Genomic DNA, 13,599 nt, shown 5'->3' with positions numbered 1-13,599 from the left:
ACCTGCAGAGAGCCACATTGTTTGAAGTGTAAATCCTTCTTCAGAGGAGGTGGAGGTGGGCTACAATGCTCTCTGATTCACTGGTAAACATTACAGGCAGCATGGGAAATAGCCAAAGAACAAACGTACATTGAAACATTTTTATCTCAGATATGGAATATTAATGTGTCGACTCACATACACATTCTATTTGTAGTAAGTTCTATCAGCAGAATTATTTAGGAAGCTATCAGTGAGTTACATAAGCCGCACATACTCTGAAGCTTTTCCCTATCAAATGTTTTAGCTCTAAATATATGCACGTTTTGTTTAAATTGAATGGGGAGGAAATACTATAATTGCATTCATACTGAATTACTTGAAAAGGGCAGTGATTTGAAAAGAACGGAGAGTCACGGAGAGAGAAAGCATTTCATGCTGGAATATTACATTGTAAATCAGAGACATTTATATGTCCCTTTCGTATAATGTAGTCGGTTTTGTGGACTTCTTCAAGCTCTGCTTTGCACAAAGTTCTGGCAAGTTCAACACCTGCACTACATTGCATTGCAAATGAATACAATTAAAAAAATAAAATAAAGGTTGAATTTAATTAAATGTATTCCCATATAAAATTATAATGTACATTTATCTGCTATTTAATGCAGTTTATGGGCTATACAGTCTTCAAGTAAAGTTCTTCTTGGCCATAAAGTCACCTTTCTTTTCCTTCGCTGGTGGGAGAGAATCAGTAGGAGGTCTTCATTCGTAACCGGCTCGAGAGCTGACTGGAGTTGTGAACCCTGGTTCAGGAGGCAGATGGTTGTAAAGTCAGTGGGTGTAAATTAAGGAGGTGCAATTGAAGCGAGAACACTATCTTTAGACAAGCCCCTCCCACTGCAGTCTCATGTTTATGTATATGGCATGAACAATAGCGAAATCACTGCTTTGATTGACCCAAACTCTGTCATTAAAGCAGGAATGGTCGACAAAGTTTGGAGGGTGTGACTTAAAAGAGTAAAAATTTAGTCGGAAGTCTAAAGGTCGTGCAGTGAAGGTGCTTCAATGTTCAGCACAGCTGCTATTGAATGAAAGATTCCTTAGAAATGATGGGTGAGATAAAAAATAATCTCACAGACTGAGCATCTGATGCATATTTCACACTGAAATGGCAAGAGATGTCTTGAAATGACAAGTATCTTTTGTTATTGGTTGATATTACAAAATGTATGAGAGTTAGTGTACCCTTTTTTTCATGTTTTTGTCATGTTTACAATATATATACATTATTTTGCGTTTGTTGCATTGACTTTAATTTGAAGATTAATGCTAAATTGAATTATATAAAATTGTATAAATTGTATATAATTACTGTATTATATCTAATTAGGAGTCATTCAAATTAGACACAAAAATAAAATGTCATGAATTTAAGGTCACTATTAAAAATGGTTCTTAATGGTCCTAAAAATATAGGCAAATTTAATTTTCTTTGAGCAATGCAATTATTATTATTATATATTTTTTTGGTTCCACTTTATTTTCATATAACCTTCAGAGCAAAACAGTCCATTTTAGACATTGTGTTGACTATAAGCAACATTGCACCTACATGTCAACTAACTCTCAGTAGAGTAGTAGACTGTGCTTAATATCTGCTAACACTTTATTTTGATGCTCCCCAAAAGACATTGTACTGTCTAGAAGTCAACAGGTAGGTTTAATTTTGACAGGTAGGTGCAATGTTGCTTATAGTCAACAAAAAGTCTAAAGTGCACAGTTTTGCTCTGAAGGTTTTATGAAAATCACACAAAAGAGCAATTATGGCTGGCCACTTCCAGATGGTTCGGGTCAGATGGTCTCTTTCTGTCTAAATTGTTTAAAATCAGTTCTAGGCTAGAAATATTGTGCGATGTGAACTGGCAACATGAAACTAGGTGGATAAAAGTCAATGCACTGATATGAGACACACTTAAATTCATGCATGTTTATGTAAACAGCTTGTTTGTCAACAGCGAGCGTCACACTTAAGAATTACGCAGTTCTCTTCATCAGAAAGTCAATGAAATATCACAAACTCATGCATGATGAATCTGCTGTTCTTCCGCTGCACATTAACTGGCAGTAAAGCAGGCTGGGGGAACACAGGGAATCTGTGATGAGACATACGAACAGGTGCTTGATGAGTTGATCTTACAGCTTCTCGCTGGGTGTCAGCTGCTGGATCACACTGATCAGCCCAGGCCTCTGAGCTTTCATTTAATGGGAATCTGCTCTGCGCATTTGGGTTCCCTGCAAAGATGCTGGTGGAAAACATTCACATGCTCAAAGGCCTCGCTTGAGGATGTGGAACATGCTAATAAACGTCAAATAAATTGTTTATGGTATTGCAACAGAGTTTTTGAAGAATACCCTGGCCACTCTTTAGAACAAACTTATAATTATTTTTGTGTTATTAAAAAAAAAAAAAAAAAAACGTCTCTTATGTTCATCAAAAATAATAATAATAAAAACAATAACCTTGTGACATATTACAATTTAAAATAACTGTTTAAATGTAATGTATCCCTGTGATCAAAGCTGAATTTTCAGCATCATTACTCAGTCTTCAGTGTCACATGATCCTTCAGAAATCATTCTAATATGATGATTTGCTGCTCAAGAAATATTTCACCTATGTTAAAAACAGTTGTGATGCTTAATATGCATAGAAAGTTAATAATGCATGTCGAATTATAAATGCTTTTACTGTCATTTGTGATCAATTGAATGTGTCGTTGTTGAATATAGGTATTAATTAATTTCAAAAACTTTTAAACGATACTAAAAATGTAGTAAAAGCATAAAAGTGTTCCATATGACTATATTTTACAAAAGAAGTAGCGATGGCCAATTTTTGAATGAACCATTGTATTGAATTGATCTATTCAGGCAGGACAGGTCTGTCATCGAAAAATATTCCAAAACGGCATGAGGCTGAGTAAACAAGTACATAAAATCTAGGCCTACAACAAGAACAGCGGCGTAGAAATTGATCTCAGGCCTGTATTTATGCTTCTCTTCATGCTTTTTTGAATTATAATCTTGTATTCCTCATTAGGGCATGTTTTCACCGATCGTAAACATGGGTTGGTTGATAAATGCTTTCCATTTGTTCCACTAATGGCTTACAATCCAAACTTGCCCATGCAACACTTCGCTGGTCAGTTGCTTCTGGCTAAACTACATTTTGATTATTTATTTCTAAGCTTACTTTCTTTTCTTTTCTTTTTTTTTTTTTTTTGTAGTTAAGAACATTATTTGTATACAAATACACCATGTGCATTTAATAGACTACATAAGATGAAATGGGTCTCTTAAAACCTACCAAGACCAATACTTAGCAATTCTCGCCAAGGCACTAGCACAACTGTATTTATGTTTATGCCTGATATAATTAACTATTGATTTAGCTTTTCAAGTCCTTCTCTTTTTCCTGATGAAATGTACCCGAGTGGAGCAAAGCCAATACGCATAACATTATTTTCTGTTTCTTTGGTGCCAGTAGAGTTATTGCTCCCTTTTTGCTGCATTTTACAAAGGTCCATAGGGCAATTGATTACTCTTGCCATGGGGAGAAGCCATCGGGGTCCACATGACCTTGATTGACTGGTGTTCACAATCCCACAGCACCAGCTCAACCCTTGCCATCCTGCACATAGATAGAGGCGGCATTTTTTGGACGCAGTTACATTTAGAAGCGGCAACTGGGAATGTGTGCCTCTTAATGGATTCTCCTTTGATTGGTTGAATTTGCTGGGTTATTTTAGGCTTGCAGTGGTGTTCAAATCTCCAGGAATCTGAGGCAGATTGAAAGAATGGCCCGAGTGATGTGCGGTGGCACATTTTAAGTGGGTGACGATGACATATTTTGCATAATTTTACATTCTTACGATGTGATTCATACTTAGATATTTTGAATTGTCTGGCCAGCCAGAAAGCAGAAAGCCATAAAGAGCACAGATATGTGCTATGCTGTAATCCGGTCAGTATTTTCTTTTAATTCGTTTTTTTTTTTTTATATATATAGTTTTATTCATCAAGGATGCATTAAATGGATCAAAAGTGACATTTGGGTAACAATTTACAATAAGGTTCCATTTGTTTACATTAATTAACTACTTTAACAGCGAAGAACAATTCTTAAGCATTTATTAATATTAGTTACTGTTAATTTCAACATTTACTAATACATTATTATTATAAAATCAAAAGCTGCATCTGTTAACATTATCCATTGGACCCAAGCTGACATGAACTGGCAATGAACAGTTGCATTTTTTACTACCATTAACAAAGATTTACATATTAACAAACGGATTGTTCATTGTAAATACATTTTAGTCAATGTATTAAATAACATTAACGAACAGGACCTCATTGTAAAGTCTTACCGACATTTATAATATTACAAAATATTTCTATTTCAAATAAATGCTGTTCTTGAATTTTCTATTTATCAAAGAATCATTAAAAAAAAAAAAAAAAAGATCAGGGTTTCCACAAAAATATGAAGCAGTATATTAGAATGATTTCTGAAGGATCATGTGACACTGAAGACTGGAGTAATGATGCTGAAAATTCAGCTTTGATCACATGAATAAATGACATTTTAAAATATTTTTAAATAGAAAACAGTTATTTTAAAGGGGGGGTGAAATGCTCATTTTCACTCAATCTCCTGTTAATCTTGAGTACCTATAGAGTAATATTGCATCCTTCATATCTCCAAAAAGTCTTTTGTTTTATTATATTTATTAAAGAAAGATAGGGTGTACCGAGTCTTTCCGGAAAAAAACGAGCGGCTGGAGGCGGGCCGTGTGGGCGAAGCTTAGCTGTGCTAACGCGCCGAGCTAGTGACAACACACAGAGACATTATTTGTTCAACAGTTACTCACCGTCCGGTTCCAACGCACGACCGCGAACCTTTATCATTGCGACTGCTCGATCCTTAAGCATTAGACGATCTGCAAATCCGTAGATCTGGGCTTTGTTTATAAAACAATCATCGTCGAAATGCAGGGAACAAACAGTCTACACAACTCCGTTTATGCTCAGGAAAACAAACTCCATCCACTATTCCCTTAACGCTGGGTTCTTTGGGAATCTGTGCAGGGTTGTCTTGCCCTGGCAACCAAAAACACACTTCTTTGGTGACATTGACTTCCCAAAAGCCGGGCAGGGCGCTTTGATGGCGAACTGCTTTCACTCTCTTGCTCTGGTCTACGAGTGCACGCACGGCCGCGATCTTACCGGAGAAGTGCCCTTAGGACCCATATAAGGAAATTCCGCTCTATCTTACGTAAGACAGAGCCATACTCGAAAAAAACTTTCCGAAACTTGTGACAAACCGGAAGGAGTATTTTTGGAACAAAAATACTCCTTCAAACGTACAACTTAACTTTTGAAACTTTGTCCATGTTTAGCATGGGAATCCAACTCTTTACCAGTGTAAAAAACTCAGTATGCATGAAATAGCATTTCACCCCCCCTTTAAATTGTAATAATATTTCACTGTTTTTACTTTATTTATTTTTAATCAAATGCAGCATAAGAGACTTAAAAAAATAAATTAATAAATAAATAAATGTTAGTAATATTAAATAATTATTAATAATATGTATATATATAATAATTAAAAACAAAACATGCACAACAAGAACATGCCGGAAAATGAATTAAGAAAATATATTTTGGTTCGTTTGACATTAAATAAAGCCAGCAGAACAACCTTTTGCTTTTCCTATTCACCCGAGCAATAACGATTAGAAACATTCACCATCACTGGTCGTTTTCTAACATCTGTTCTCATTCCCTCCCATTGCATGATTAATGGAGCTCTCCTCTGTAGTCTGCATGCATGCAGTGAGCAATGCAGGGATCATATTCATTTGACAACCATATAATACAATATTTATCCCTACCTCTCGCCTATATGCTCCCATATATATATATATATATATATATATATATATATACCTTTGCTCTCAGAGTGTAGCTCCTGCATTTTATGGTGTCACTCCCATGACAGGGAGTAAGAGCTCGCTCTGAGAAGTGGAACCATTTAAAACCACCATTAGAGATGCAATCTGCAAAAAAAAATTGATTTCAAAATGCAGGGGTCTCATTTGTTATGTGACTTACAATAAAAATGGAGCCTGGCTATATGCCAGTGGAGTGGCGAAAAAAAAAAGAAACTCTATAGAAAAAGACTTTCTGGCATATACTGTATTGCAGCGCCACTTTTAAAAGGCTACACAATAAGATATAAGACAATGGATGGTTGAGGTTTTTAAATCTGATTGGATGAGCCGCACATTGACCGAATTCTATTGTAACACACCAAAAGTATAAAAATATCTTAGTTTATTTTGATGAAGTTAATAAAATTATGAATGCATTTTGTTTAAAAATATATTTATTTGTTTGCATCTCAAAAAAAAAAAAAAAAAAAAAAACTGCTAACATTGTTCTTCAAAAAGAGAAGAACTTTTTTTCTTTATTACTTTACTATTATTAATAGTCATGAAAACTATAGTCTATAATTTTATCTGCCATGAAAATAATGTCACAATTAAAAAAAAAAAAATGTGGTGCTAAAAATGTATTATTATTATTATTAGTATTATTATTATTAATAATAGTAATATTATTAATTTATTTAGCTTTTGGGAAGATATATGATATGGACAGGTTTCATGAGATTGTCTTTTATCATATTGCTGTTGCCATTGCTTTATAAAAACAATAAGCCTCTAGAGGCTGTTATGTGTAGTGCCTAAATGCCCTTTTTATTGTAAAATCACTGCAACACACAGCCTAATGTGGCTTTTTGTTTTCATATGCCATTTTTCTATAGGAATGGGAGTGACATGCAGCTCTCTGAATTACATTGAATATAACAATGGAAGCCAATAAACTTAAGCTGGGTCACTTTTGCAGTTTTCAGCAGTAATGTTTAGTACTTTCACCCTTTTATTTGGCTTCACTGCTATTTTTTGCCTCCTCAAATGAGTTCTTGGTTTAATGTGCCTACCCTAATGGTAGCTTGACAGAGGAGACATTTGTATAGTGAGTTTTATAACCAGTAATTGTCTGTTCAGACTGACTCAGTTAACTGGAATGCTTGGATGAAGTAAATCTGAAGTAACAGAAAAATGTATCCACTGAGATACTTTTTTAAGATTCCTTGAATTTCTCTGTAAATTTATATAATAAAGTCACACAGTCTTAATGAGATGAGGTGGGAGAGAATCAGAAAGACATACATTCACCGGCCACTTTTTTAGGTTCATCTTGCTAGTACTGGGTTGAACCCCTTTTGCCTTCAGAACTGCCATAAATCTTCATGGCAGAGATTCAACAAGGTGCTGGAAACATTCCTCAGAGATTTTGCTCCGTATTGACATGATAGCTTCACACAATTGCTGCAGATTTATCAACTGATAATTTGAGCTTTGTGATATGGACATTATCCTGCTGGATAATGGATAATCCATGGACAAAATTCCAGTCTGGGTTTAAGCCCCGGCACAGTACCGAAACTGCTCTTTTAAGAGTTTTTAACGATCTTATTCTAGCTGTTGACTCGAGTAAATCTGCTGTCTCAGTGCTTTTGGATGTGCCTGCTGCCTTTGACACGGTCAACCACTCCATTCTTTTATCCCGACTTGAACAGTGTGTTGGCGTAAAGGGTACAGCCCTTAAATGGTTCAAATCATACTTGACAGATAGGAGTTTTTCTGTTCACCTTGGAGAATTTTCTTCATCCGTTGCTCCTTTTACTTGTGGTGTTCCCCAAGGGTCCATATTGGGACCCATGCTGTTTTCGTTGTACATGCTGCCTTTTGGGTCCATTTAAAAAAAAAAACACAATATTTCCTATCATTGTTACGCTTCAAAACAAATGATAAAGTTTATATTCAGTCACTGCTTAACTGCCTGAGAGACTTAAAAATATGGTTAGAACAGAATTGTCTATGTCTTAACGACAATAAGACTGAGGTTGTTGTGTTTGGTCATCCTTGTGTAGATGCTATTGGCTCGTTAGGATCACACATTCATCCAGTTACAAAGAATCTCTGTGTGATATTTGACAGTGCTTTTAAATTTGAAAAATAGATTAGTTCTGTTGTAAGTGCCAGTTTCTTTCAACTGAGATTGTTGGCTAAAGTCAAGTCTTACCTGCCACACAAGGATTTTGAAAGAGTAATCCATGCTTTTATTACGTCTAGGCTATATTACTGTAATTATTTATATGTTGGACTGGATCAGTTATCTCTTCACCATTTACAGTTAGTCCAGAATGCAGCAGCTCGGCTCCTGGGACTAAAAAGCGTGAGCACATTACTCCGGGTTTAGCCTCGCTCCACTGGCTTCCAGTCCGTTTCAGGATTGATTTTAAGATTTTATTGCTTGTTTTTAAGAGTTTTAATGGGTTGGCGCCTTCTTATTTATCAGAACTTTTACACATCCACACTCCTGTCAAAGCACTGATGTCGTCCAATCAGATGTTCCGAGATGTTCCGAGATCCAGGTTGAAAAATAAAGGTGACCGAGCCTTCGCAGTGGCTGGTCCTAATCTCTGGAATAGTTTACCGGTTCATATAAGAACATCAAGGACTGCTGAAATGTTTAAGTCATTGCTTAAGACCCACCTGTATTCTTTAGCTTTTATTTTGAGTTGAGTTTTGCGACTGAGACATTTTCTACTGTGTTTGTTTTCTGTCTACTCGTGTGGATCCTGCCATTGTTAAGCACTTTGGTCAACTGTGGTTGTTTTTTAAATGTGCTATATAAATAAATTTGAACTTGAACTTTAAGATGGGAACACTGTGGTCATAAAAGGATTGGACATGGTCAGCAACAATACTCAGGTCGGCTGTGGCGTTTAAATGATGCTTGATTGGTACTAAGAGGACGAAAGTGTGCCAAGAATTATCCTCCACACCTTCATAACACCAGCAGCCTGAACCGCTGATACAAGACAGGATGGATCCATGCTTTGTTGTTTACACCAAACTCTGACCCTACAATCTCAATGTTGCAGCAGAAATCAAGACTCCTCAGACCAGGCAATGTTTTTTTTTTCCAATCTTCTATTGTCTATCTTCTATTGTGTTGTTGTAAACTAGTACATTCATTACATGGGACAAATCAAATGCAGAGAAGGTGGCAGAGATACTGTATAGATTGAAATCTCCAAGCCTTCCATGCTGACATACACAGCGCAATAATGTTGAAGTTTATGTGTAGAATAAGTAGTAGTAAACACAGAGAAAATTACAGTTTGGAGGAAAAAAAATAGTTCACCCAAAAAGGAAAGTTTTGTCATAATTTACTTCCCCTCATGTCGTTCCAAATGCTCATGGTTTTCTTTTTTCTTTAATAGCTGCAGAGTCAGGCAAATGACTCTTTGCCTCTTAATAAATGACAAATAAATCAATTTTCAGCATCTTACAAATTAATGGACCAATTGCATATGGATTAACTTCAGAGGGTGGCAAAAAAAGATGAGTAGACTGAAAAGATTGTTTTCTTTCTCAATAAGTGAACAGTGAAATCAGGTTCATCCATTCTATGAGTTTGGCAATTTATGACTATTTGAGCTTTGCAGACTACACTAAATACAGTTTTAACCCCTTCATTCTAGAAATAAATATTACACTTTATTTTAAGGTGACGAAGTTACATTGTTCTTACTCAAATTAGTACTGAGTAATAATAATTAATTATACATAGACTTACTATAGAGTTACGGTTAGGGTTTGGTTAAGGGTTAGTTACTTGTAATTATGCATAGTTTACCATTATTACTGTAGTAAGTGTAGTTACATGTAACTACATCACCTTAAAATAAAAAAAAAAATTACCATAACTTGGTGAATGGATAAGCTTGATGAATGCAGTCAACACAAAGATAATTGTTCATTAAAATGCATACGTATTCCCTCGAGGAAGCTTCTCCTTCTAAACATTACAATGTGATCTCATTGGTCGGCTGGATCAGTGTGTTATGACTGGTCAACCACTTTAAGTGTGTTTGGGAAGTGCCTCGCCCCTTACCATAACCACGAGTTTCAACACACTTATTTTAATGAGGAATATTGTGATGCGTTCGTTTCCAGAAGAAAACTCAAGACTACAATGGAAGCATTTCAGTTCAGAAACAGTGACACTGATACAGAGAAGATCTCCTGCTGGAGAGACTTTGTGACTTTGCAGAGCTTTTTCACGCTCAAATAGCATCATTACACACAAAATAAATTTGAAAATGTAAAAAAGCACAATAGGTCCTCTTTAAAAATAAATAAATAAATAAATAAATAACATATATATATATATATATATATATATATATATATATATATATATATATATATATATATATATATATATATATGTGTGTGTGTGTGTGTGTGTGTGTGTGTGTGTGTGTGTGTGTTTAAACATAATTAACTGAATAACACAGAAAATAGAAAATAGCAATAAAGATAAAATAACAAAAGCTACTTTTCATACTTTTCATTCACAAACGAAGCCAAAGCAGAATCAACCACACAACTCCATGCAACACACGTTAGTGGTGCCTTGTTCCTGAATTAATGAATGTTTTTGAACAAATTAAATTAATGACTCACTTAACAAAGACTTTACTATGAAAAAACTGAATTAATATTACAGCACAAAACAGACAAGCATTACACAATAATAGTTTATGTAACAATATAACTATTAATTATCACAACAAAATACATTGGATTTGTCCATCTAACACAATGAGAGAAAAAGAAACAGCTCCCCTGATGTGGCAAGAGTCTTAGACTAATCTATAAAATAAGTGCAGCTTTGATGGGAGATGCATTCTAGCAGATGAAAATGAAAAGTCTGGCATGGAAAAGCATGGTAGCTGCAAGGCATCACTTGCTGTTCACACTTGACAAAACATTTTCAGACCTGGTGTCTGGAATACAGTTTAAGGGCCGGGGGGAGTTCGGGGAAACACTCTCGCGCTTTTCCAGGGCTGAAAAAGCTCACAGGGCATATCAGACAAATGCTTAGTGACAAACGTGGGGCGGTGTGTGTTACGTGATCCAGACAGCTCAAAGCTCTTGGTTTGTAGAATTTAAAAGTAAGTGACTTTTTAGTGAGTGTGCCCATGCTAATGCATTGCAAATTTATGTTGCAATCAGATACTAGGATAATTAATTTAAACGCATGTCCATTAGATCATATGGAAGTGTCATTCTTCACAACCCAAGAGCAGATTCTTTGTGGGTTTGGGTGAGAAGTTCCACAGGGCATGTGGCGACACAAGCGTTGAACTTTCTAGAAATGATTCAAGGGTGATATTCTTAGATCACTAACAAGAACAAATTGCCACACATGAATCATACTTTTAGACCAGAATTTCTTACAGGCAATAAACAATTAAACATGTTATTTAAAAAAAATAAAAAACAGCATAGATGCAATTTCAGCACATTACTGTGATGACCCGGATGCAGCTAAGCAAATATTCGAGTCAAGCATTGAGAAAAAAAAAAAAAAAGGCATTTTCAACAGCATCAATAACCAGACTATTCTCCCAAATCCCTTAAGACCCATTTGAATTCAATTTAGAATCAATTAAAGGCTTGAACAAATAGTCCATTTAGACCTCTGACAGTTTAAGTACAGGCATTAGCTTTAACAAATATTGAGAAACAGAAAAATAAATAAACTTTTCAAAGAACATGTTAAATGTCTGTGAGATGCTACTTATATGTGACCCTGAATCACAAAACCAGTCATAAGTCGCACGGGTATATTTATGGCAATAACAAACAATACATTATATGGGTCAAAATGATCGATTTTTCTTTTATGCCAACAATCATTAAAATCGTAAAGATCATGTTCCATGAAGATATTTAGTAAATTGCCTACAGTAAATAAATAAAACGTTTATTTTTGTGAGTGAATGCAGCACAATCACGAACATAAATGTACAACTTTAAAGGCGATTTTTTCAATGTTTAGATTTTTTTGCACCCTCAGATTCCAGATTTTAGTTGCATCTCGGCCAAATATTGTCATATCCTAACAAACCATACATCAACGGAAAGCTAATTTATTCAGCTTTCAGATGATGTATAAATCTCAATTTAAAAAAATGTCCTCATGTGACTGGTTTTGTGGTCCATATGTGCACATCAAAATTTCCTCATATTTAAAAAATGAGCATCTGCTTGGTAATATTATATATTTTAGGGTAGACTTGCACTTTGAAGCCCGGTGTCAAAAGTTTGCGTTTTTATGTAAATTAATGGCCCAAAAGCATACAAATAGTTTTTTTTTATTTTATTTTTTTTTATTTTTTTGCCACTGCAAAAGACCAAAAGTAAGCCAGACTGATATACTGATCAATAGGTAGGCAAATTATTATTATTATTTCATGAACATCAAGAACTGGGACTTTGCATGGACTTGCCATGATACAATTTTTTTTTTTTTTTGAAAAACACTGGTGAATCATGCACAATAAAGCCACAAAAACATAAGAAAATGAATAGGATCCATTTTGATTTCATGTTGACTTTAAATCAGCACAATATACATCTACATACCATGCATGCTGCATTGCTGATTCATTATATATATATATATATATAATATAATGAGCAATTTGCACATCATGCCATTCAATACTCTGATGTCTGAGAGCCATTTACCGGAACAACAGGAGTCAACAGGATGCTTTGTTAAAAACATTAAATATTAATCTGTACTTCAGTTTATAAATGTATGAACTCAATGCATATGTAGGTTGAACATGGAAAACTGAGCTGAACAGTTTAATTTTAAAGGGGTCCTATAACGCTTTTCCACTTTTTCATCTTTTGTTAGTGTGTAATGTTTGAGCATAAAAAAGATCTGCAAGGTTGCTAAAGCTCAAAGTCCACTCCAAAGGGAGATATTTTTTAACAGAATGCCCTTTTCAAGAATGACAACAAACGGCTCGTTTGGACTACAACATGATTTTTCCGGATCTTATGAAGTCATAATTTTACTCATCTAAATAATCCGCACCCACAGAATACACAAAAAAGGGATGTGTCCTGCTTGAGCTGCATTAGAGAACACAGCATTGTTGCTATGTCAAAGAGAAACTGTTTTTTTCTCGAAACTCATTTTTTGACCTTCCTAAGGCTGACGAACTTAGAGTAGTTAAAATGTATTTTAACACTGTTCCTGAACATTAAAACCCAAATGTTTATATGTGTGCTGCACATTTGATGGAGAACAGCTTGTAGCTTTTGTAAGCTCTCACTTTTGTAAGAGGTTTCACTGCTCCTTAGGAAAATTAGCCATGATTTTGTGATCGATTGCTGTTTGTATTACCTTAGTTTTCCCACAAATATCAATTACATGGCGGATAACATTGTATCTATAATGAATAAGAAAATTACAAACATACCACTCTGAAACGTCCTAAGAAATCCGTGTTTGCAAAGTCTCTGCATGAAATCCGTTCAGCACAATCCTCTTGTTCGTTAACATTGTCAGGGTCTGAATCAGGCTCGAATTGTTTTGAAATTC

The sequence above is a fragment of the Squalius cephalus genome (genome assembly GCF_949319135.1).
Source record: "Squalius cephalus genome assembly, chromosome: 2".
Classification (NCBI taxonomy): Eukaryota; Metazoa; Chordata; class Actinopteri; order Cypriniformes; family Leuciscidae; genus Squalius; species Squalius cephalus.
The sequence above is the reverse complement of the archived record's forward strand: the minus strand, read 5'-3'. Positions refer to the sequence as shown.